This window comes from Bubalus kerabau, chromosome 1, assembly GCF_029407905.1.
Source record: "Bubalus kerabau isolate K-KA32 ecotype Philippines breed swamp buffalo chromosome 1, PCC_UOA_SB_1v2, whole genome shotgun sequence".
In the NCBI taxonomy this organism is placed as follows: domain Eukaryota; kingdom Metazoa; phylum Chordata; class Mammalia; order Artiodactyla; family Bovidae; genus Bubalus; species Bubalus kerabau.
This window is the reverse complement of record NC_073624.1, coordinates 89,712,897-89,736,676: the sequence shown is the minus strand read 5'-3', so window position 1 is coordinate 89,736,676 and position 23,780 is coordinate 89,712,897. Positions and strand designations below refer to the sequence as shown.

The window sequence follows — 23,780 nt, the reverse complement described above, 5'->3', positions numbered from 1 at the left end:
TGGTGTCATCTGCATATCTAAGGTTATTGATATTTCTCCCGGCAATCTTGATTCCAGCTTGTGTTTCTTCCAGTCCAGCGTTTCTCATGATGTACTCTGCATATAAGTTAAATAAACAGGGTGACAATATACAGCCTTGACGAACTCCTTTTTCTATTTGGAACCAGTCTGTTGTTTCATGTCCAGTTCTAACTGTTGCTTCCTGACCTGCATACAGGTTTCTCAAGAGGCAGGTCAGGTGGTCTGGTATTCCCATCTCTTGAAGAATTCCATAGAAAAGAAATGCAAAAAAGCAAAATGGCTGTCTGGGGAGGCCTTACAAATAGGTGTGAAAAGAAGAGAAGCTAAAAGCAAAGGAGAAAAGGAAAGCTATAAACATCTGAATGCAGAGTTCCAAAGAATAGCAAGAAGAGATAAGAAAGCCTTCTTCAGCGATCAAGGCAAAGAAACAGAGGAAAACAACAGAATGGGAAAGACTAGAGATCTCTTCAAGAAAATTAGAGATACCAAGGGAACATTTCATGCAAAGATGGGCTCGCTAAAGGACAGAAATGGTATGGACCTAACAGCAGCAGAAGATATTAAGAAGAGGTGGCAAGAATACACAGAAGAACTCTACAAAAAAGACCTTCACGACCCAGATAATCACGATGGTGTGATCACTGACCTAGAGGCAGACATGCTGGAATGTGAAGTCAAGTGGGCCTTAGAAAGCATCACTACGAACAAAGCTAGTGGAGGTGATGGAATTCCAGTTGAGCTATTCCAAATCCTGAAAGATGATGCTGTGAAAGTGCTGCATTCAATATGCCAGCACATTTGGAAAACTCAGCAGTGGCCACAGGACTGGAAAAGGTCAGTTTTCATTCCAATCCCAAAGAAAGGCAATGCCAAAGAATGCTCAAACTACCACACAATTGCACTCATCTCACACACTAGTAAAGTAATGCTCAAAATTCTCCAAGCCAGGCTTCAGCAATACGTGAACCGTGAACTTCCAGATGTTCAAGCTGGTTTTAGAAAAGGCAGAGGAACCAGAGATCAAATTGCCAACATCCGCTGGATCATAGAAAAAGCAAGAGAGTTCCAGAAAAATATCTATTTCTGCTTTATTGACTATGCCAAAGCCTTTGACTGTGTGGATCACAATAAACTGTGGAAAATTCTTCAAGTGGCTTCAGATAGGTTTATGTAAAACCAACATTTTGACTCTGATTAGAGATGAAGCCATAAGTGAAACTTTGTTTCCATTGAACCCACCTCTGAGAGGTCAGAAAATAAACTCTTTAAAGTGGACATTGGAGTCTATTTCTAGAATAGCTAAATTAGTTAGTTTGGCTGATGGATCTTTGCTGCCATTGGCTCATGAAGTTAGACAGGGCAAAGTACAACCTAGATGTTTGGTGGTTTCTTTATTCAGTATCCACAGAGAAGGCCTTAATAAAAAAAAAGAAAAGAAGACTGCTGGAACTCCATTACAGTAATTTCCTGTCGTAACGTTTCCAAACATATAGAGAAGGTCCCAAAAGTCTTAGACTAGTTTTGTGCTTTAATAAACTCAAGTGTCAATATTAAATTGTTTCCTCTTGTCTTGCTATGTCCTCAGAACAAAGCTGGTCGAATATTTCTCAGACTCAGTTTCTTACAGTTCTCTCACTCACTTACACATCACTGGAGATGTGGGTTGTTTTGTGAAAAGCACAGAGGTGCACAGTTCTCAAACTCTTGTGTTATAGAAAGAAACCTCAGCTTCTATGCGTGGTGTTAATATTACTGAAAATTATTTGGGGCAGTACTGTGAACATTGAGATGGTTATATTTTAATAAATTTCCACACATTCATCCAGTTAAAGAAATCTGTCTTAACTCCAGGTGTTTTCTCTCCTTCTCCCGGATCAGTGTTATTTGGGTTTTTATCTGTGATTTCTTTTGTTTTTTATAAGGGTTGTGTTTATTTCCTGGGTTCTGGCAATTTCTTTCTGTGCATCAAAATGGACCTTCTGCCTAGTCAGGAGGGGAACAATTAAATTAAAATCATTAATTCGCTTATTTAGCTTTTTGATGTTTTCTTGAAACTGCTCACAAACTTGGTCCCACTGTTTCTGTTCCGCTGATGTCATTGGATTCCCAAGTTTTTTTCCTCGACACTAAAATTGCCTCTCTGAGTTGCTCAGTGGTATCCTTTATTTCCTTTTGCATTAGGATCCATTCTGGTTGGTATCCATTATCTATCAATATTCTGTTCAGGTTGTGAGTCATAGGATCAATATATGAACAGCAGAACATTTTTTCAGAGCTTTTCCTTTCCCGCTGAGATTGTCAAAGTCTCCTTTTGCCATTGATTCCTGAATGAGATCCTCCACCAAACGCTCTATTGCCTGAGTTATCTTTTGTTCCTTACTGTGTCTTACATCTTTAACAGTGACACTATCAGTGAAACACTGGCTTTGCAGTTTCTGCTTTTGGTATTCCATCACTTGTTCAGTTGCACGGTGTGCTCTAAACTGCCTGTACTGCTTCTCTCGTTGACTAGGAGTCCCCAAACAAATACCCTCAAAACTTAAGTAATGCCGGTGTTGGGGTGCTTTATATTTGAATTTTTCTTCTTCTTCTTCTGTGTCTTCAACTTTACTCTGTCTGGGATTTGTCTGTTCTATCACGTGGGAAAGTACCTTCCTGTAAGCTTCTTCAATCCTTATAAACGTTGCAGAATCAGCAGTACTAGAGCCACCGTCTGGATGGTATTGCTTGGTAAGCTTACGAAAAGATTCCCTGACATCATCTTGCAGAACAGCCTTCATCCAGATTCAGCAGCCCATAATATTCTCTTATATTCCTTTTGGATTTATGAGTTGACATCATTCTAGTTCTTATGACACCAAGATATGGACCCATTTTCATTCGATTAGGAATCACTGAAGCACTTCTCAGATGAGGTCTTAAGATCTGAGCCATCATCACATACGTTGTGCTCCTTATGGTACCCAGAGTTCTTCCCTAGCAATGATCTCAGACGCGGCTCAGCGGCTCGCGCCCCAAGCTGAGCCTCTGCGCGTGCGTGCGCCATCTGCCCTTCCCGCCACAGGCTTCTCCGCGGGAAGCCCGCGGCAGTCTCCGCCCTTGGGCTAGACCATCTGCCTTTTACACAGAGGGAACCCTCGGGGTGCGGCGGGCAGTATTCTACCTAATAGGGACAGATGTCCTACCTTACCAGAGAAACCCAGAATCTCCTTTAAGCCTTAGTCTTCTCAAGAAGACAGGAGCAGGACCTTTCGGGAGGCCCCGCCCCTTCCTGGGCCGAAAATGGTTCTTAAAAAAAAAAAAAAAAAAAATTAATTTCTGGCCATCCTGGGCCTTTGTTGCTTTGTTTGGGCTAGTTGCAGTAAGTGGGGGCTTCTCACCGTGGTGGCTTCTCTTGGTGTGGAGTATAGGCTCTAGGCGTGTGGGCTTCAATAGTTGCAGCACTTGGGGTCACTAGTTGTGTCTCTTGGGCTCCAGAGCCCAGGCTCAGTAGTTGCGGTGCACAGGCTTAGCTGCTGCATGGCATGTGGGATCTTTCTGGATCAAGGATTGAATCTGTGTCCCCTGCATTAGCAGGCAGATTCTTATCCACTGCACCATCAGGGAAATCCAGAAGATGGTTCTTGATTTGTGCTGATGTGTTTTGGTCAAAAATAGTGAGGAATCTAAAATTACATTAAAGCTATCCCTTTCAAGAATTTTGAGAAGTCATCAAAAATAAATTACATTATTTTAATGATTTTACACCAAAAAAATTTCACTGCCAAACTCCTAGACAGTTTGAGAAACTGCTTTATCAAACTCTGCTTTCCATCGTGGGTAAAGATGATTTTGTTATTTTTTAAAATTGAACACTATCCATCTTGAAATATCTCACAAATTTGAACATTAAAAAAAATTCCTTTTGCTTTACTGCTTGATTTAGAAAGTATATAGTGAAGGAGATATGTCCTGCCACTCACAGCCTAAATACTAGGATAAGTACACAAAACTCATATTTGGTTCATGGGGCATATCTCTGGAACAGTGAAAGATACACTTCTTCTTAAAAAAAAAAATGCAATAAAAGGTTTAGACAGTCCAGGCCAAATAGGAGATCAGTTCAGTTCAGTTCAGTTGCTCAGTCATGTCCAACTCTTTGCGACCCCATGGATCACAGCATGCCAGGCCTCCCTGTCCATCACCAACTCCCGGAGTTCACTCAAACTCATGTCTATCGAGTTGGTGATGCCATCCAGCCATCTCATCCTCTGTCGTACCCTTCTTCTCCTGCCCCCAATCCCTCCCAGCATCAGGGTCTTTTCCAATGAGTCAACTCTTCTCATGAGGTGGCCAAAGTATTGGAGTTTCAGCTTCAAAATCAGTCGTTCCAATGAACAACCAGGACTGATCTCCTTTCGGATGGACTGGTTGGATCTCCTTGCAGTCCAAGGGACTCTCAAGAGTCTTCTCCAACACGACAGTTCAAAAGCATCAATTCTTCGGCACTCAGCTTTCTTCACAGTCCAACTCTCACATCCATACATGACCACTGGAAAAACCATAGCCTTGACTAGACGGACCTTTGTCGGCAAAGTAATGTCTCTGCTTTTCAATATGCTATCTAGGTTGGTCATAACTTTCCTTCCAAGGAGTAACAGTATGAAAAGGCAAAATGATAGGATACTGAAAGGGGAACTCCCCGGGTCAGTAGGTGCCCAATATACTACTGGAGATCAGTGGAGAAATAACTCCAGAAAGAATGAAGGGATGGAGCCAAAGCAAAAGCAATACTCAGTTGTGGATGTGACTGGTGATAGAAGCAAGGTCCGATGCTGTAAAGAGCAATATTGCATAGGAACCTGGAATGTCCATGAATCAAGGCAAATTGGAAGTGGTCAAACAGAAGATGGCAAGAGTGAACGTTGACATTCTAGGAATCAGTGAACTAAAATGGACTAGAATGGGTGAATTTAACTCAGATGACCATTATATCTACTACTGCGGGCAGGAATCCCTTAGAAGAAATGGAGTAGCCATCATGGTCAACAAAAGACTCTGAGATGCAGTACTTGGATGCAATCTCAAAAATAACAGAATGATCTCTGTTCGTTTCCAAGGCAAACCATTTAATACCATGGTATTCCAAGCCTATGCCCCAACCAGTAATGCTGAAGAAGCTGAAGTTGAATGGTTCTATGAAGACCTACAAGACCTTTTAGAACTAACACCCAAAAAAGATGTCCTTTTCATTATAGGGGACTGGAATGCAGAAGTAGGAACTCAAGAAACACCTGGAGTAACAGGCAAATTTGGCCTTGGAGTACGGAATGAAGCAAGGCAAAGGCTAATAGAGTTTTGACAAGATAATGCACTGGTCATAGCAAACACCCTCTTCCAACAACACAAGAGAAGACTCTATACATGGACATCACTGGATGGCCAACACCGAAATCAGATTGATTATATTCTTTGCAGCCAAAGATGGAGAAGCTCTATACAGGCAGCAAAAACAAGACCGGGAGCTGACTATGGCTCAGACCATGAACTCCTTATTGCCAAATTCAGACTTAAATTGAAGAAAGTGGGGAAAACCACTAGACCATTCAGGTATGACCTAAATCAAATCCCTTATGATTATACAGTGGAAGTGAGAAATAGATTTAAGGGACTAGATCTGATAGACAGAGTGCCTGATGAACTATGGACTGAGGTTCGTGACATTGTACAGGAGACAGGGATCAAGACCATCCCCATGGAAAAGAAATGCAAAAAAGCAAAATGGCTGTCTGGGGAGGCCTTACAAATAGCTGTGAAAAGAAGAGAAGCAAAAAGCCAAGGAGAAAAGGAACGATATAAGCATCTGAATGCAGAGTTCCAAAGAATAGCAAGGAGAGATAAGAAAGCCTTCCTCAGCGATCAATGCAAAGAAATAGAGGAAAACAACAGAATGAGAGAGACTAGAGATCTCTTTTGGAGAAGGAAATGGCAACCCACTCCAGTGTTCTTGCCTGGAGAATCCCAGGGATGGGGAACCTGGTGGGCTGCTGTCTATGGGGTCACACAGAGTCGGACACTACTGAAGTGACTTAGCAGCAGCAGAGATCTCTTCAAGAAAATTAGACATACCAAGGGAACATTTCGTGCAAAGATGGGCTCAATAAAGGACAGAAATGGTATGAACCTAACAGAAGCAGAAGATATTAAGAAGAGGTGGCAAGAATACACAGAAGAACTGTACAAAAAAGATCTTCACGACCCAAATAGGAGATAGGATTTAAAAATAGCTCCTGCCAGTGCTGGGTACTCAGTGGGAAATAATATTGATTGATGGTAACCATCCTTTGCTAGAACCTATGTAGTAAAAGAAATATTTTAGGAAAATACTTGAAATTTAAACTAAAAGCTACATGGTAGAGATTCCTGTGATTACTATTCTTAAAGAACATTTGTAATTTCATTTCAAATTCTGCTTGTAAGGGTCTAGAATTCACTATTGTTATTATTCAAAACCCAACATTAAGTTTGAAAATCTAAAAAGCCTAAGAATTTTTAAGCTGGGTAAAGAGAGATTTCATACAATATTTAATAGCTACAGATCCAGAGAAAAATTTAAAATGTAATAGAGGAGGAGTGAGAGAGAAGACTGAAAATGTGATTTGAGGCATATTGCAAGAGTTCGTTTAATGCTAAGTAAGCTCTGCAGTACAAACTCATTCTTATGTACCAAGGGTAGCCATCAAAGATTTGCAATGAGCAAAAGAGGAATGGGGGTGGGAACAGTATTTTAGGAAGACAAATCTGGCCTTCAGAGACCTGAAATCCTTAATTTCAGTGCTAGATTCAATTTAGGCATGGAAAGCAATTGACCTACTATGTATTATAAATCCAAGTTGCTGTATCATCTCTTCCAGCCCTTTAGAGATCCTTACTGTTTCAATATGCAAAATTCATTCCCATGCTAGCACCCATTTCTTGACAGTTATTCCTTGGAAAGCATTATTGTTTTATTTGCAAATTCAACCATATCTTTAGCTTTGTTTAAGCCTCACTTGGCATGACTGCAGCCATGAAATTAAAAGACGCTTGTTCCTTGGAAGAAAAGTTATGACCAACCTAGACAGCATATTAAAAAGCAGAGACATTACTTTGCCAATAAAGGTCCATCTAATCAAAGCTATGTTTTTTCCAGTAGTCATATATGGTTGCGAGAGTTGGACTATAAAGAAAGCTAAGCACCAAAGAATTGATACTTTAAAACTGTGGTGTTTAAACTGTCCCTTGGACAGAAAGGAGATCCAACCAGTCCATCCTAAAGGAAATCAGTCCTGAATATTCATTGGTAGAACTGATGCTGAACCTGAAACTCCAATAATTTGGCCACCTGATGCAAAGAACTGACTCATTGGAAAAGACCCTGATGCTGGGAAAGATTGAAGGTGGAAGGAGAAGGGGATGACAGAGGATGAGATATTTGGATGGCATCACCGATTCAATGCACATGAGTTTGAGTAAACTCTGGGAGTTGGTGATGGAGGGGGAGGCCTGGCATGCTGCAGTCCATGGGGTCACAAAGAGTAGGACACAACTGAGTGACTGAACTGAACTGAAGCCTTACTTCCTCCTCCTAGGAGTTTTTCTACCCCTTAAATGCACATTCCACGGAACTTCAATACTTCTTAGCTGCGTCATTCTCATAATGTTATCACAAACTACCTTGTGGTGTGGCCTTCTGCATCTCTGAAATCAGCTGACTACAATATCCTTGAGTGAGGGGAATATGACTTATGTGAACCGAACAAAGCCCTCTTCCTCTACTATTAAATTATGTATACTACCCTAGCTTGGTAGGTACAACATGCATAACCATTGACTGATTCCACTCTCTATCCTTATCTCATATCTTATATGAGTCTCTTCACTTTAGTCAAAAATTAGAGGTAAGAATTTCAGTCTTTATAGTTCAATTTTTATGTTCCATGCTATTTGCAATCAAGTGGATTTAGTTTTTCCTGAGGAGGATTATAATTCAATACTAAGGAAAAAATGGCAACATTATTTTGCAGTTTTTACCATCAAGAGATGGAGTCTATTTCTCCATGCTTTGAATCTTGGTTTGGTCATATGATTTATTTTGGCCAACAGGACAGTAGCAAGCATGGCATAAGCAGAGGCTTGACAAATGCTTGTTCACCAGGAGTTGTCCTCTGTCTTGCTGTTTTTGGAACCCAGCTACCATGTGAAAAAGCCCAGAGTAGCCTGGTGGACACTGGAGACATGTGACCCAGCTACTCTGTTGCCCCAGCCAACCACCAGATATGCAAGTGAGCCATCAAGCACCAGCTAGCCCCCAGCTAGTCCACCACATAAACGACAGCAACCACATGAGTGAGCCTAGGTAAGACCAGTGGAGAAACCGCTTAAACAAGTCCAACCTGAATGCTGACTTACAGAATTTTGAACTAACACATAATTATTTTTAAGCCTCTACGTTTGGAAATGTTTTGTTATATACTGAAAAATCAAACTGATTTTGTATATAATAAAATCAAGATATTAAAAATCTCATTTTCATGCATATTTGACAGAAAGCCTACTGTGCATTAGGGGCTTCCCAGATGGCGCTAGTGGTAAAGAACCCACTTGCCAATGCAAGAGACATAAGAGACTCAGGTTCAGTCCCTGAATGAGGAAGATCCCCTGGAGGAGGACATGGCAACCCACTCCAGTATTCTTGCCTGGAAAATCCCATGGACAGAGGAGCCTGATGGGCTACAGTTCATGGGGTCATGAAGAGTCAGACACGACTGAGCAACCAAGCACGCACGCAGGCGTTGTGCTCTAAGGAAGAATGTTCTATACAACTTCTATAGAATATTTCAGGCAAGAATTAAGAAGACTTATTCTTCCTGGCTGAATCTAGGGAAAACAAACAAACAAGAATCACACTGGCAAGTTCATTAAGTTAAATAAACTACATCCACTTACAGAAAGGCAGGAACAGCTTCTTTCCTCCTTTTCTAGAAAGCAACACAGAGATAAAAGTCTGTGATGTGCAAGAAAAGGATAGGTTTACAACTTCCTGCTCAGCTAATATGATTCTTTCTTCCCAAATTTCTTTTTGATTGCTTAAATGCTTCAACACACAACGACATGAACAGAACCAACACAGTCCAGGAACTAAGTCAATATCTCTTCACAGATGAACTTTTAAAATTTTGCCTGTGACTCTATGAGGAGAACACTGCTCTGATGCTCATGCTACAGATGAGTAAACTGGATTTAAATGGCTGAAATAACTTGCCCAGGTGAATATTTAAATGGTAAAGCTGCAATTTGAATCCAGGCAGCTTAGATTCTTAACCAAGGGTATACATTCTTTTTTTTTTAATCTCAGTTTTATTAATTTATTTACTTTTACTTTACAATATTGTATTGGTTTTGTCATACATTGACATGAATCTGCCATGGGTGTACATGTGTTCCCCATCCTGAACCCCCCTCCCACCTCCTTCCCCACCCCATCCCTCTGGGTCATCCCAGTGCACCAGCCCTGAGCACCCTGTATCATGCATCAAACCTGGACTGGCGATTCGTTTCACATGTGATAATTTACATGTTTCAATGTCATTCTCCCATATCATCCTGCCCTCACCCTCTCCCACAGAGTCCAAAAAAACTGTTCTGTACATCTGTGTCTCTTTTGCTGTCTCACATACAGGGTTATTGTTACCATCTTTCTAAATTTCATATATATTTGCGTTAGTATACTGTATTGGTGTTTTTCTTTCTGGCTTACTTCACTCTGTATAATAGGCTCCAGTTTCATCCACCTCATTAGAACTGATTCAAATGTATTCTTTTTAATGGCTGAGTAATATTCCATTGCATATATGTACACAGCTTTCTTATCCATTCATCTGCTGATGGACATCTAGGTTGCTTCCATGTCCTGGCTATTATAAATAGTGCTGCGATGAACATTGGGGTACACGTGTCTCTTTCAATTCTGGTTTCCTTGGTGTGTGTGCCCAGCAATGGGATTGCTGGGTCGTATGGCAGTTCTATTTCCGGTTTTTTAAGGAATCTCCACACCGTTCTCCATAGTGGCTGTACTAGTTTGCATTCCCACCAGCAGTGTAAGAGGGTTCCCTTTTCTTCACACCTTCTCCAGCACTTATTGCTTGTAGACTTTTGGATAGCTGCCATTCTGACTGGCATGAAATGGTACCTCATTGTGGTTTTGATTTGCATTTCTCTGATAATGAATGATGTTGAGCATCTTTTCATATGTTTGTTAGCCATCTGTATGTCTTCTTTGGAGAAATGTCTGTTTAGTCCTTTGGCCCACTTTTTGATTGGGTCATTTATTTTTCTGGAATTGAGCTGCAGAAGTTGCTTGTATATTTTTGAGATTAATTCTTTTTCTGGTGCTTCATTTGCTATTATTTTCTCCCATTCTGAAGGCTGTCTTTTTACCTTGCTTATAGTTTCCTTTGCTGTGCAGAAGCTTTTAATTTTAATTAGGTCCCATTTGTTTATTTTTGCTTTTATTTCCAATATTCTGGGAGGTGGGTCATAGAGGATCCTGCTGTGGTTTATGTCAGAGAGTGTTTTGCCTATGTTTTCCTCTAGGAGTTTAATAGTTTCTGGTCTTATGTTTAGATCTTTAATCCCTTTTGAGTTTATTTTTGTGTATGGTGTTAGAAAGGGTTCTAGTTTCATTCTTTTACAAGGGGTTGACCAGATTTCCCAGCACCACTTGTTAAATAGATTGTCTTTTCTCCATTGTATATTCTTGCCTCCTTTTTCAAAGATAAGGTGTCTATAGGTGTGTGGATTTATCTTTAGGCTTTCTATTTTGTTCCCTTGATTTATACTTCTGTCTTTGATGACTGTCTTGATGACTGTGGCTTCGTAGTATAGACTGAAGTCAGGCAGGTTGATTCCTCCAGTTCCATTCTTCTTTCTCAAGATTGCTTTGGTTATTCGAGGTTTTTTGTATTTCCATACAAATTGTGAAATTATTTGTTCTAGTTCTCTAAAAAATACAGTTGGTAGTTTGATAGGGATTGCATTGAATCTATAGATTGCTTTGGGAAGTATACTCATTTTCACTATATTGATTCTTCTGATCCAGGAACACAGTATATTTCTCTATCTATTAGTGCCGTCTTTGATTTCTTTCACCAGTGTTTATAGTTTTCTATATATAGGTCTTTCGTTTCTTTAGGTAGATATATTCCTAAGTATTTTATTCTTTTCATTGCAATGGTGAATGGAATTGTTTCCTTAATTTCTCTGTTTTCTCATTGTTAGTGTATAGGAATGCAAGGAATTTCTGTGTGTTGATTTTATATCCTGAAACTTTACTATATTCATTGATTAGCTCTAGTAATTTTCTGGTGGAGTCTTTAGGGTTTTCTATGTAGAGGATCATGTCATCTGCAAATAGTGAGAGTTTTACTTCTTCTTTTCCAATTTGGATTCCTTTTATTTCTTTTTCTGCTCTGATTGCTGTGGCCAAAACTTGCAAAACTACGTTGAATAGTAGTGGTGAGAGTGGGTACCCTTGTCTTGTTCCTGACTTTAGAGGAAATGCTTTCAATTTTTCACCACGAGGATAATGTTTTCTGTGGGCTTGTCATATATAGTTTTTATTATGTTGAGGTATGTTCTTTCTATTCCTGCTTTCTGGAGGGTTTTTATCATAAATGGATGTTGAATTTTGTCAAAGGCTTTCTCTGCATCTATTGAGATAATCATATGGTTTTTATTTTTCAATTTGTTAATGTGGTGTATTACATTGATTGATTTGTGGATATTGAAGAATCCTTGCATCCCTGGGATAAAGCCCACTTGGTCATGATGTATAATCTTTTTAGTATGTTGTGGATTCTGTTTGCTAGAATTTTGTTAAGGATTTTTGCATCTATGTTCATCAGTGATATTGGCCTGTAGTTTTCTTTTTTTGTGGCATCTTTGTCAGGTTTTGGTATTAGGGTGATAGTGGCCTCATAGAATGAGTTTGGAAGTTTATCTTCCTCTACAATTTTCTGGGAGAGTTTGAGTAGGATAGGTGTTACCTCTTCTCTAAATTTTTGGTAGAATTCAGCTGTGAAGCTGTCTGGTCTGGGGCTTTTGTTTGTTGGAAGTTTCTGATTACAGTTTCAATTTCTGTGCTTGTGATGGGTCTGTTAAGATTTTCTATTTCTTCCTGGTTCAGTTTTGGAAAGTTGTACTTTTCTAAGAATTTGTCCATTTCTTCCAAGTTGTCCATTTTATTTGCATGTAGTTGCTGATAATAGTCTCTTATGATCCTTTGTATTTCTGTGTTGATCTCTCCATTTTTATTTCTAATTTTATTGATTTGATTTTTTTCCCTTTGTTTCTTGATGAGTCTGGCTAATGGTTTGTCAATTTTATTTATCTTCTCAAAGAACCAGCTTTTAGCTTTGTTGATTTTTGCTATGGTCTCTTTTGTTTCTTTTGCATTTATTTCTACCCTAATTTTTAAGATTTCTTTCCTTCTACTAACCCTGGGGTTCTTCATTTCTTCCTTTTTTAGTTGCTTTAGATGTAGAGTTAGGTTATTTATTTGACGTTTTTCTTGTTTCTTGAGGTAAGCCTGTATTGCTATGAACCTTCCCCTTAGCACTGCTTTTACAGTGTCCCACAGGTTTTGGGTTGTTGTGTTTTCATTTTCATTTGTTTATATGCTTATTTTAATTTCTTTTTTGATTTCTTCTGTGATTTGTTGGTTATTTAGCAGCGTATTGTTCAGCCTCCATATGTTGGGATTTTTAATAGTTTTTCTCCTGTAATTGAGATCTAATCTTATTGCATTGTGGTCAGAAAAAATGCTTAGAATGATTTCAATTTTTTTGAATTTACCAAGGCTAGATTTATGGCCCAGGATGTGATCTATCCTGGAGAAGGTTCCGTGTGCACTTGAGAAAAAGGTGAAATTCATTGTTTTGGGGCGAAATGCCCTATAGATATCAAATAGGTCTAACTGGTCTATTGTATCATTTAAAGTTTGTGTTTTCTTGTTAATTTTCTGTTTAGTTGATCTATCCATAGGTGTGAGTGGGGTATTAAAGTCTCCCACTATTATTGTGTTATTGTTAATTTCCCCTTTCATACTTGTTAGCATTTGTCTTACATATTGTGGTGCTCCTATGTTGGGTGCATATATATTTATGATTGTTATATCCTCTTCTTGGATTGATCCTTTGATCATCATGTAGTATCCATCTTTGTCTCTTTTCATAGCCTTTGTTTTAAAGTCTATTTTATCTGATATGAGTATTGCTACTCCTGCTTTCTTTTGGTCTCTATTTGCATAGAATATCTTTTTTCAGCCCTTCACTTTCAGTCTGTATGTGTCCCCTGTTTTGAGGTGGGTCTCTTGTAGACAACATATATAGGGGTCTTGTTTTTGTATCCATTCAGCTAGTCTTTGTCTTTTGGTTGGGGCATTCAACCCATTTACGTTTAAGGTAATTACTGATAAGTATGATCCCGTTGACATTTACTTTATTGTTTTGAGTTTGAGTTTATACACCCTTTCTGTGTTTCCTATCTAGAGAAGATCCTTTAGCATGTGTTGGGGAGCTGGTTTGGTGGAGCTGAATTCTATCAGTTTTTGCTTGTCTGTAAAGCTTTTGATTTCCCCTTCATATTTGAATGAGATCCTTGCTGGGTACAGTAATCTGGGCTGTAGGTTATTTTCTTTCATCACTTTAAGTATGTCCTACCATTCCCTCCTGGCCTGAAGAGTTTCTATTGAAAGATCAGCTATTCCTTATGGGAATCCCCTTGTGTGTTATTTGTTGTTTTTCCCTCGCTGCTTTTAATATTTGTTCTTTGTGTTTGATCTTTGTTAATTTGATTAATATATGTCTTGTGGTGTTTCGCCTTGGGTTTATCCTGTTTGGGACTCTCTGGGTTTCTTGGACTTGGGTGATTATTTCCTTCCCCATTTTAGGGAAGTTTTCAACTATTATCTCCTCAAGTATTTTCTCATGGTCTTTCTTTTTGTCTTCTTCTGGGACTCCTATGATTCGAATGTTTGGGCGTTTAAAATTGTCCCAGAGGTCTCTGAGGTTGTCCTCATTTCTTTTAATTCTTTTTTCTTTTTTCCTCTCTGTTTCATTTATTTCAACCATTCTATCTTCTACCTCACTTATCCTATCTTCTGCCTCCGTTATTCTACTGTTGGTTCCCTCCAGAGTGTTTTTGATCTCATTTATTGCATTATTCATTATATATTGACTCTTTTTTAATCTCTTCTAGGTCCTTGTTAAACCTTTCTTGCATCTTCTTGATCCTTGTCTACAGGTATTTATTTGTAACTCCAATTTGTTTTCAAGGTTTTGGATCATTTACACTATCATTATTTGTAATTCTTTATCAGGTAGATTTCCTATCTCTTCCTCTTTTGTTTGGTTTGGTGGGCATTTATCCTGTTCCTTTACCTAGTGGGAGACTATTTCTGGGAGTGGGAGACTATTTCTGGGAGACTAATAGTGGGAGACTATTTCTCTGCCTTTTCATCTTGTTTATATTGCTGTGTTTGGGGTGGCCTTTTGTATTCTGGCAGTTTGTGGCTCCTCTTTATTGTGGGGGTTCCTTGCTGTGGGTGGGGTTGCACAGGTGGCTTGTCAATGTTTCCTGGTTAGGGAAGCTTGTGTTGGTGTTCTGGTGGGTGGAACTGGATTTCTTCTCTCTTGAGTGCAATGAAGTGTCCAGTAATGAGTTTTGAGAGGTTAGTGGGTTTGGTGTGACTTTGGGCAGCCAGTCTATAGATACATTGCCTTCTCCAAGAGTAGAGGTTAGATTCTCAAAAATACAATATTAAAAAAAAAAGTCACAAAAACTATTATATATATATATATATATATATATATATATATATATATGAAATTTGCTTTAAAAATAGGGCCTTTTTTTTTTGCAAGGTAATCAGTTCAGTTCAGTTCAGTTGCTCAGTCGTGTCCGACTCTTTGAGACCCCATGAATTGCAGCACGCCAGGCCTCCCTGTCCATCACCAACTCCCGGAGTTCACTCAGACTCACATCCACTGAGTCAGAGATGCCATCCAGCCATCTCATCCTCTGTCGTCCCCTTCTCCTCCTGCCCCCAATACCTCCCAGCTTCAGAGTCTTTTCCAATGAGTCAACTCTTCGCATGAGGTGGCCAAAGTACTGGAGTTTCAGCTTTAGCATCATTCCTTCCAAAGAAATCCCAGGGCTGATCTCCTTCAGAATGGACTGGTTGGATCTCCTTGCAGTCCAAGGGACTCTCAAGAGTCTTCTCCAACACGACAGTTCAAAAGCATCAATTCTTCAGTGCTCGGCTTTCTTCACAGTCCAACTCTCACATCCATACATGACCACAGGAAAAACCACAGCCTTGACTAGACGGACCTTTGTTGGCAAAGTAATATCTCTGCTTTTGAATATGCTATCTAGGTTGGTCATAACTTTCCTTCCAAGGAGGAAGCATCTTTTAATTTCATGGCTGCAGTCACCATCTGCAGAGATTTTGGAGACCAGAAAAATAAAGTCTGACACTGTTTCCCCATCTATTTCCCATGAAGTGATGGGACCAGATGCCATGATCTTCGTTTTCTGAATGTTGAGCTTTAAGCCAACTTTTTCACTCTCCACTTTCACTTTCATCAAGAGACTTTTGAGTTCCTCTTCACTTTCTGCCATAAGGGTGGTGTCATCTGCATATCTGAGGTTATTGATATTTCTCCCACCAATCTTGATTCCAGCTTGTGCTTCTTCCAGCCCAGCATTTCTCATGATGTACCCTGCATAGAAGTTAAATAAGCAGGGTGACAATATACAGCCTTGATGTACTCCTTTTCTTATTTGGAACTAGTTTGTTGTTCCATATCCAGTTCTAACTGTTGCTTCCTGACCTGCATATAGGTTTCTCAAGAGGCAGGTCAGGTGGTCTGGTATGCCCATCTCTCTCAGAATTTTCCACAGTTTATTGTCATCCACACAGTCAAAGGCTTTGACATAGGCAATAAAGCAGTAATAGATGTTTTTCTGGAACTCTCTTGCTTTTTTGATGATCCAGCGGATGTTGGCAATTTGATCTCTGGTTCCTCTGCCTTTTCTAAAACCAGCTTGAACATCTGGAAGTTCATGGTTCACATATTGCTGAAGCCTGGCTTGGAGAATTTTGAGCATTACTTTACTAGTGTGTGAGATGAGTGCAATTGTGCAGTAGTTTGAGCATCCTTTGGCTTTCCCTTTCTTTGAGATTGGAATGAAAACTGACCTTTTCCAGTCCTGTGGCCACTGCTGAGTTTTCCAAATGTGCTGGCATATTGAGTGCAGCACTTTCACAGCATCATCTTTCAGGATTTGGAATAGCTCCACTGGAATTCCATCACCTGCACTAGCTTTGTTCATAGTGATGCTTTCTAATGCCCGCTTGACTTCACATTCTAGGATGTCTGGCTCTAGGTCAGTGATCATACCATCATGATTATCTGGGTCAGGAACATCTTTTTTGTAGAGTTCTTCTGTGTATTCTTGCCACCTCTTCTTAATATCTTCTGCTTCTGTTAGGTCCATACCATTTCTGTCCTTTATCGAGCCCATCTTTGCATGAAATGTTCCCTTGGTATCTCTAATTTTCTTGAAGAGATCTCTAGTCTTTCCCATTCTGTTGTTTTCCTCTATTTCTTTGCATTGGTCGCTGAGGAAGGCTTTCTTATCTCTCCTTGCTATTCTTTGGAACTCTGCATTCAGATGTTTATATCTTTCCTTTTCTCCTTTGCTTTTCGCTTCTTTTCTTTTCACAGCTATTTGTAAGGTCTCCTCTGGTGCTGCTGCTGCTAAGTCACTTCAGTCGTGTCCGACTCGGTGCGACCCTATAGACAGCAGCCCACCAGGCTCTGCCGTCCCTGGGATTCTCCAGGCAAGAACACTGGAGCGGGTTGCAATTTCCTTCTCCATTGCGTGAAAGTGAAAAGTGAAAGTGAAGTCACTCAGTCGCGACCACTCATAGCGACCCCATGGACTGTAGCCCACCAGGCTCCTCCATCCATGGGATTTTCTAGGCAAGAGTACTTGAGTGGCTTGCCATTGCCTTCTCCGAAGGTCTCCTCAGACAGCCATTTTGCTTTTTTGCATTTCTTTTCCATGGGGATGGTCTTGATCCCTGTCTCCTGTACAATGTCACGAACCTCAGTCCATAGTTCATCAGGTACTCTGTCTATCAGATCTAGTCCCTTAAATCTATTTCTCACTTCCACTGTATAGTCATAAGGGATTTGATTTAGGTCATACCTGAATGGTCTAGTGGTTTTCCCCACTTTCTTCGATTTAAGTCTGAATTTGGCAATAAGGAGTTCATGATCTGAGCCACAGTCAGCTCCTGGTCTTGTTTTTGCTGCCTGTATAGAGCTTCTCCATCTTTGGCTGCAAAGAATATAATCAATCTGATTTCAGTGTTGACCATCTATCATGTCTATGTGTAGAGTCTTCTCTTGTGTTGTTGGAAGAGGGTGTTTGCTATGACCAGTGCATTTTCTTGGCAAAACTCTATTAGTCTTTGCCCTGCTTCATTCCATATTCCAAGGCCAAATTTGCCTGTTACTCCAGGTGTTTCTTGACTTCCTGCTTTTGCATTCCAGTCCCCTATAATGAAAAGGACATCTTTTTTGGGTGTTAGTTCTAAAAGGTCTTGTAGGTCTTCATAGAACCTTTCAACTACAGCTTCTTCAGCATTACTGGTTGGGGCATAGACTTGGATTACTGTGATATTGAATGGTTTGCCTTGGAAACGAACAGAGATCATTCTGTTGTTTATGAGATTGCATCCAAGTACTGCATTTCAGACTCTTTTGTTGACCATGATGGCCACTCCATTTCTTCTGAGGGATTCCTGCCTGCAGTAGTAGATCTAATGGTCATCTGAGTTAAATTCACCCATTCCTGTCCATTTTAGTTACCTTGCAAGGTAATAGTAGGTTATAAAAATGAATATTAAAGGAGTAACAGGGGACTTAAAAATGAAAAAAAAATTTTTTTTAATTAAAAAAATGATAATAGTAAAAGTATATATAAGACTTTCTCTGGAGCTATTGTGGACAGTATGAGGTCAGTTCATTTTCAGATAGTTCCTTGGTCCAGCTTGTACTTCTCAAGGTCTATAGGCCCCTTCCTATGTAGTCTGTGCTAACTACAGGGTTTTAATCTATTGCACCTGTCACTTCCAAAGTGGTTCCCTCTGTTTATTTTAGCTTCTTCTGTTTGCTGGTCTCTTCAGTGTCTAATTTCTGCCCTGACAAAAGTGGGGCGGTGGTGGTCACTTTTTTTTAGGCTCACTTGTTCAGTCGTGCTGTGGGAAGGGAGGAACACTACAAACAAATACCACTGGCGTGTGCTCACAGTGATTCAGCCACACGGGGTTTGTCCCCACTTACAGTGTATGTGCTTTCCCAGTCTGCACTGTTCAGGCTCTAGGTTGCTCTGCCGGGAACTGTCTGATGCTGGCCCTGGGTTGCTTGCACTCCCCAGGTCTAAGCTGCTCAGGTTCAGGTTCTCAGGTACTCCATAAAGGTGCAGACTTGGTTGTGCCCATCCCAGGTCTGAGCAGCTCAGGTGACCAGGTGCTTGGTGAGCATGGTCACACCCAGTTGAAGGCTGTGACTTATCACCTCCCCTGCCCCAGCCGCTCGGTTTTCTGGGTGTACAACGGGCATGCCTTCTCAGGTGTGCTGTGTGTCTCTTCTGGGAAGCTGATCTCTGGCTGCAACCTTACTGGTGGATGTTGACTGTCCAGAATCCCAAGAAGTCTTGGTTAGCAACAAAGTCTGCTTGCAGTTTGGTACAGGATGCCTCTCTGGGGCCATGATTGCCCCCTTCTGGCTCTGGCTGCCTTTGCCTGCCTATCTCCAGCGGGGGATGGGCTGGGCCGCAGCTGGCTAGTTCTGCTCAGTCCTTTGTTCTGTGAGCAGGCCTGGCGGTGTCTTAGGTTAGGGCTTTTCCCGGGATAGCTATCCCACAGTCTGGGTTGCTATCTCAAGCTAGTTCCCTCAGATTGCCCTCGGGGCATTCAGGCCCAGTCCTTACTCTAAGCAATGCAGCCCACGCCTCCCTGTCCAGCCCCCACTTGCTAGTGGCAGATGCAGGCGTCTATGCTGCTTCTCCGTTGGGAGTTACCGTTGGGCACGTAATCTGTGGGGTTAAATTATTTATTTTTCTTCCTAGTTATTTTGACCTTTGAGATTCCAAGGCTTGCCACAGACCCACCAGAGAGAGTGTTTCCTGGTGTTTGGAAACTTCTCTTTTAAGACTCCTTTCCCAGGACAGATCTCCATCCCTACCTCTTTTGTCTCTCTTTTTATCTTTTATATTTTGTCCTATCTCCTTTCGAAGACAATGGGCTACCTTTCTGGGTGCCTGATGTCCTCTGCCAGGATTCAGAAGTTGTTTTGTGGAATTTGCTCTGCGTTCAAATGTTCTTTTGATGAATTTGTGGGGGAGAAAGTGGTCTCCCCGTCCTATTCCTCTGCCATGTTAGGACCTCCTCCTCTACATTCTTGACTAAGGTGCTATGCTGCTGCTAAGTCACTTCAGTTGTGTCCGACTCTGTGCGACCCCAGAGATGGCAGCCCACCAGGCTCCCCTGTCCCTGGGATTCTCCAGGCAAGAACACTGGAGTGGGTTGCCATTTCCGTCTCCAGTGCATGAAAGTGAAAAGTGAAAGGGAAGTCGCTCAGTCGTGTCCGACTCTTCACGACCCCATGGACTGCAGCCTACCAGGCTCCTCCATCCATGGGATTTTCCAGGCAAGAGTACTGGAGTGGGGTGCCATTGCCTTCTCCAAGGTGCTATACTGCCTCCCAAATAAAGAGCTAAAACAAAACAATCTGTAAGGGCTTCTTTATATTTTAGTATCCTATTTTGGAGAAGGGATAGCTTTGCTCTTATTTTGTATGTCATTTGTAGGCTTTGAAGCTCAAAAGAAAAGGTATAATTATTAGGCTACTTTCATGTTGAATTCCATCATATTCTGATTTCTACTATTTAAAATAATTTTCCATTGTTTTTAGTCGTTATGTGTAGGATTTTAGCCATAGCAGGGAATGATGTATCTACAGTAATGAAACCTTGGTTAATACCAGAATATGATCCCTGAGTTGGGAAGATACCCTGGAGAATGCAATGGCAACCCACTCCACTATTCTTGCCTGCAAAATTCCACAGACAGAGGAGCCTGGTGGGTTATAGTCCATAGAGTTTCAGAGTTGGACATGACTGAGCACACATGCACGAACACACATGAAAGATAAAGGCCCCTTCTCTTCAGAAGAATTATAGTAGGATCCCAAAGCATGAGATTACTAAAGTTTCTAGATCCATACAGCACCCACAAACAGAGACCTGAGCACCACAGAGCCCACTTTTCTGCATATTGTAATGTGTTATACAAATGTACAAAATGTTCATTGTTTTTTTGCTAAATCAATTCTTTAGAAACAGACACGATAGAAAAAAATGACAACACAAGGCCATAAAGCTAACAGAGGTTGGATTTCATTACTGATTCTGTTATGAGCTTCTGTCTTAGAGCAAAGCATCCTGGGAATATCTTTAGACTCTTTTGACAACTTGATGACAGCCTCGCAGCCTAACAACTCTATTTACATAACAAGCTGCATACTTAAGTCACTTGTAGAGCACTATGTAGTGTTATAAGACAGAAAGACATTCACATACTTTCACCATGTCATTTAAAATTTCTGAGCCTCAGTTTCCTTCTCTGTAAAATGAGCATCATAAGACTGTTGTGTGATAAGGATAAATGTATATGAAGATGCTGTTATAATAATCTGTGCATTCATTAGTATTACATTCATTTTATGTGAAAAACATGTACCAAGACTTTAATTCAACATAGTAGATTCAAAACCTCTTGGCCAGTGATCCCCAAAAGGTCTCATTACTATTTGTTTCCAGCCAAATTGGAAGGATATAAACATTCCATCCTCAACAAATTTCCTCTGTCCTTACAATGTTTTCCTTGTCCTTCTCTCCCTTTTCTCTACCCTATCTTTTCAAAGATTCTTCAGCAACTACAGTCATGTATCCAGCCACTACAGTCATGTATCCAGCCATCATTAATATTTTATTACCACAAATAGTGCTCTGTAACTGTTTCCCATGACCTTTCTTTTCTCTTGTTTGCAGAAATGTGCTGAAAGATGAGTCACTCCCTGGCCTAATTCATGAAAAGATGATGGTTTTCTCAGAAACTGGAATAGAGAACAGTCCTTGCTTAAACTACTATCTGTATTTAAGATCAGAATGCTCCTTTTAAGTTACAAAGAATGTGTTGCTATTAATAAAGATTCTCTGTGTTTTGATTGAAGCAAGCTCCCATAACACAATGTTTAAAGTCTGATAATGTGCTACTGATTTAAAAGATTCTCAAGGATAAGCTGACCTAAAACTATCAAGTTTGTTAGCACACAAATGAGAAGATATGGAGAATCTGGTAAGGCCATTTATGTTGGCTCCATCTTTCAGCAAGACCCTCTGAAATCTCTTTCTCTCATCACAGTAGAAATACTCTAAGGTGTCAGTAGTCATAAGGATTTTACTGAGGACTGGACCGAGGAGATAAAAACAGTCAATCTTAAAGGAAATCAGTCTTGAATAATCATTGGAAGGATTAATGCTGAAGCTGAAGCTCCAATATTTTGGCCACCTGATGGGAAAAAATGACTCATTTGAAAAGACCCTGATGCTGGGAAAGATTGAAAGCAGGAGGAGAAGGGAACAACAGAGGATGAGATGTCTGGATGATGTCACTGACTCGATGGACATGAGTTTGAGCAAGCTCCAGGGTTGGTGATGGTCAGGGAAGCCTGGTGTGCTGCAGTCCATGGGGTCCCAAAGAGTCAGACACCACTGAGCAACTGAACTGAACTGGACCTTGTACTAGCCCCCTTGTCCACTTTTCAGTCTTCCTCACTGCTCCCAGAGGTGGGGGGAGTTATTATTTTTTACAGGGTTGCAGTCTACAGAGTTAATGAGCTAGTAAGAGACTGAGTTGGGACTAAACCCGGCACTGTCTGACTTTAAAGCTCTGCAGTGCCTCTTTGACATAACCTCCCAAAACTCCTTTCCTGTGGGAGGACCTCTCTCTGTTCTTTTACTGGGCTAATCTTGGCCCAAACTGTATGCCTTCTTCAGCACTCTCATCCTTTCCTCTCTTCACTTCTCCCCCTTGCTCCCTCACCTTGCCAGATCTCTCCAGTACCAGTCTCCATCTGGTGTCATGACCGTGTGGGGTTCTTTACTGAACCCAGGTAGGCTTGTACTTCCTGGGTCCTGGTAGGAAGGGGAGCAGTGCTCTTTAACTGCTTTCCTAGAGACTAACTCCTTCATGGCTATAAAACTCATTAAAGGTGAACAGAGGCTCAATATCATTCTTGGGGTTGTTTGGATTTTTCAATAGGAGGTAGAATAGTGGCAGAGTTAAAGCAGTGAAACATGGGAGCTGGGACAGAGCATTTGGGCAGAGGAATTGTTCTAGCATTAAGTTAGAGGAAGCAGCAGCCGCTTTGACAAGAGAGTGTGCTGCAATCAATTGGTGATGCCTGCTTTAGCCAAGGGTGCAGGATGACAGAACTGTATATTTCTGACTCCAGTGAAGCCCAGGCTTGGAAGAGGTGAACTCCAAGGTATGTTTGGAGGGTGGTGAGTTCATTTGGAGGTTTCCTGCTTAAGGAGAATTTCTGCTATTGTGGCCTCTATCTTTTGTCCAAATTCCTTTCCCCGCCCCCGTTTCCATTTTGACATAGAACGTGCACAGATCTGAGACCCTGGGTCACACTGAGAGGGAGAAAGGCATTTTACCACTGCATCCAGTCATCCTTGTAACAGAATATAAAGAACATTGGTGGGTGACAGATGCTGAGGTGGCTGTGAAGAAGCCTGTGAGTAGGATTAAGGTGTATAAGCCTAGCACTCTGTTAGGGTTCAAAGCATTAGGGCCCTGGTGGGGAAGAAGGACAGAAGATCCACCACTGTAGAATGTCGGTGGGCACTTAGTGCTCATGGTGCTGTTTCCCTGTGGCTGAACTGTCATCTTCTCATAGCCCCTACATGGAGGAGCAGAGTCCGGAGATGTGTGCAGCCTGCCCCCTGGAGGTAAATGGCCTTGGGGATGATTCAGACCTTATCTATCTATCTCCCTCTCCTCATTTTCTTTTCTTCTTTTTTTGTTTAGCTCCATGGCAGGGAGGTGAGGAAGACCTTTTGAGCTGGAAGGTCTTTATTCTTTTTTTAATATTTATTTTTAATTGATTGATGATTGGTTTACAACATTGGTTTGATTTCTATCATATTCAACATGCATTAACCACAGGCATACATACGTCCCCTCCCCCTTGAATCTCCCTCCCACCTCCCACCTCCCACCCATTTTTACTCCTCTAGGTTATTACAGCGGAGAAGGCAATGGCACCCCACTCCAGTACTCTTGCCTGGAAAATCCCATGGATGGAGGAGCCTGGTAGGCTGCAGTCCATGGGTTGGCAAAGAGTCGGACACGACTGAGCGACTTCCCTTTCACTTTTCACTTTCATGCATTGGAGACGGAAATGGCAACCCACTCCAGTGTTCTTGCCTGGAGAATCCCAGGGACGGGGGAGCCTGGTGGGCTGCCAGACGTCTATGGGGTCGCACAGAGTTGGACACGACTGAAGCGACTTAGCAGCAGCAGCAGGTTATTA

At 41.1% G+C, this 23,780-nt stretch overlaps 1 pseudogene; it reads right to left on the bottom strand.

Annotated features, from left to right (window-relative positions):
* Window positions 1–1,813: 1,813 nt before the first annotated feature.
* Window positions 1,814–22,323, bottom strand: LOC129649802 (dnaJ homolog subfamily C member 28-like; annotated as a pseudogene).
* Between the last annotated feature and the right edge of the window lie 1,457 nt (window positions 22,324–23,780).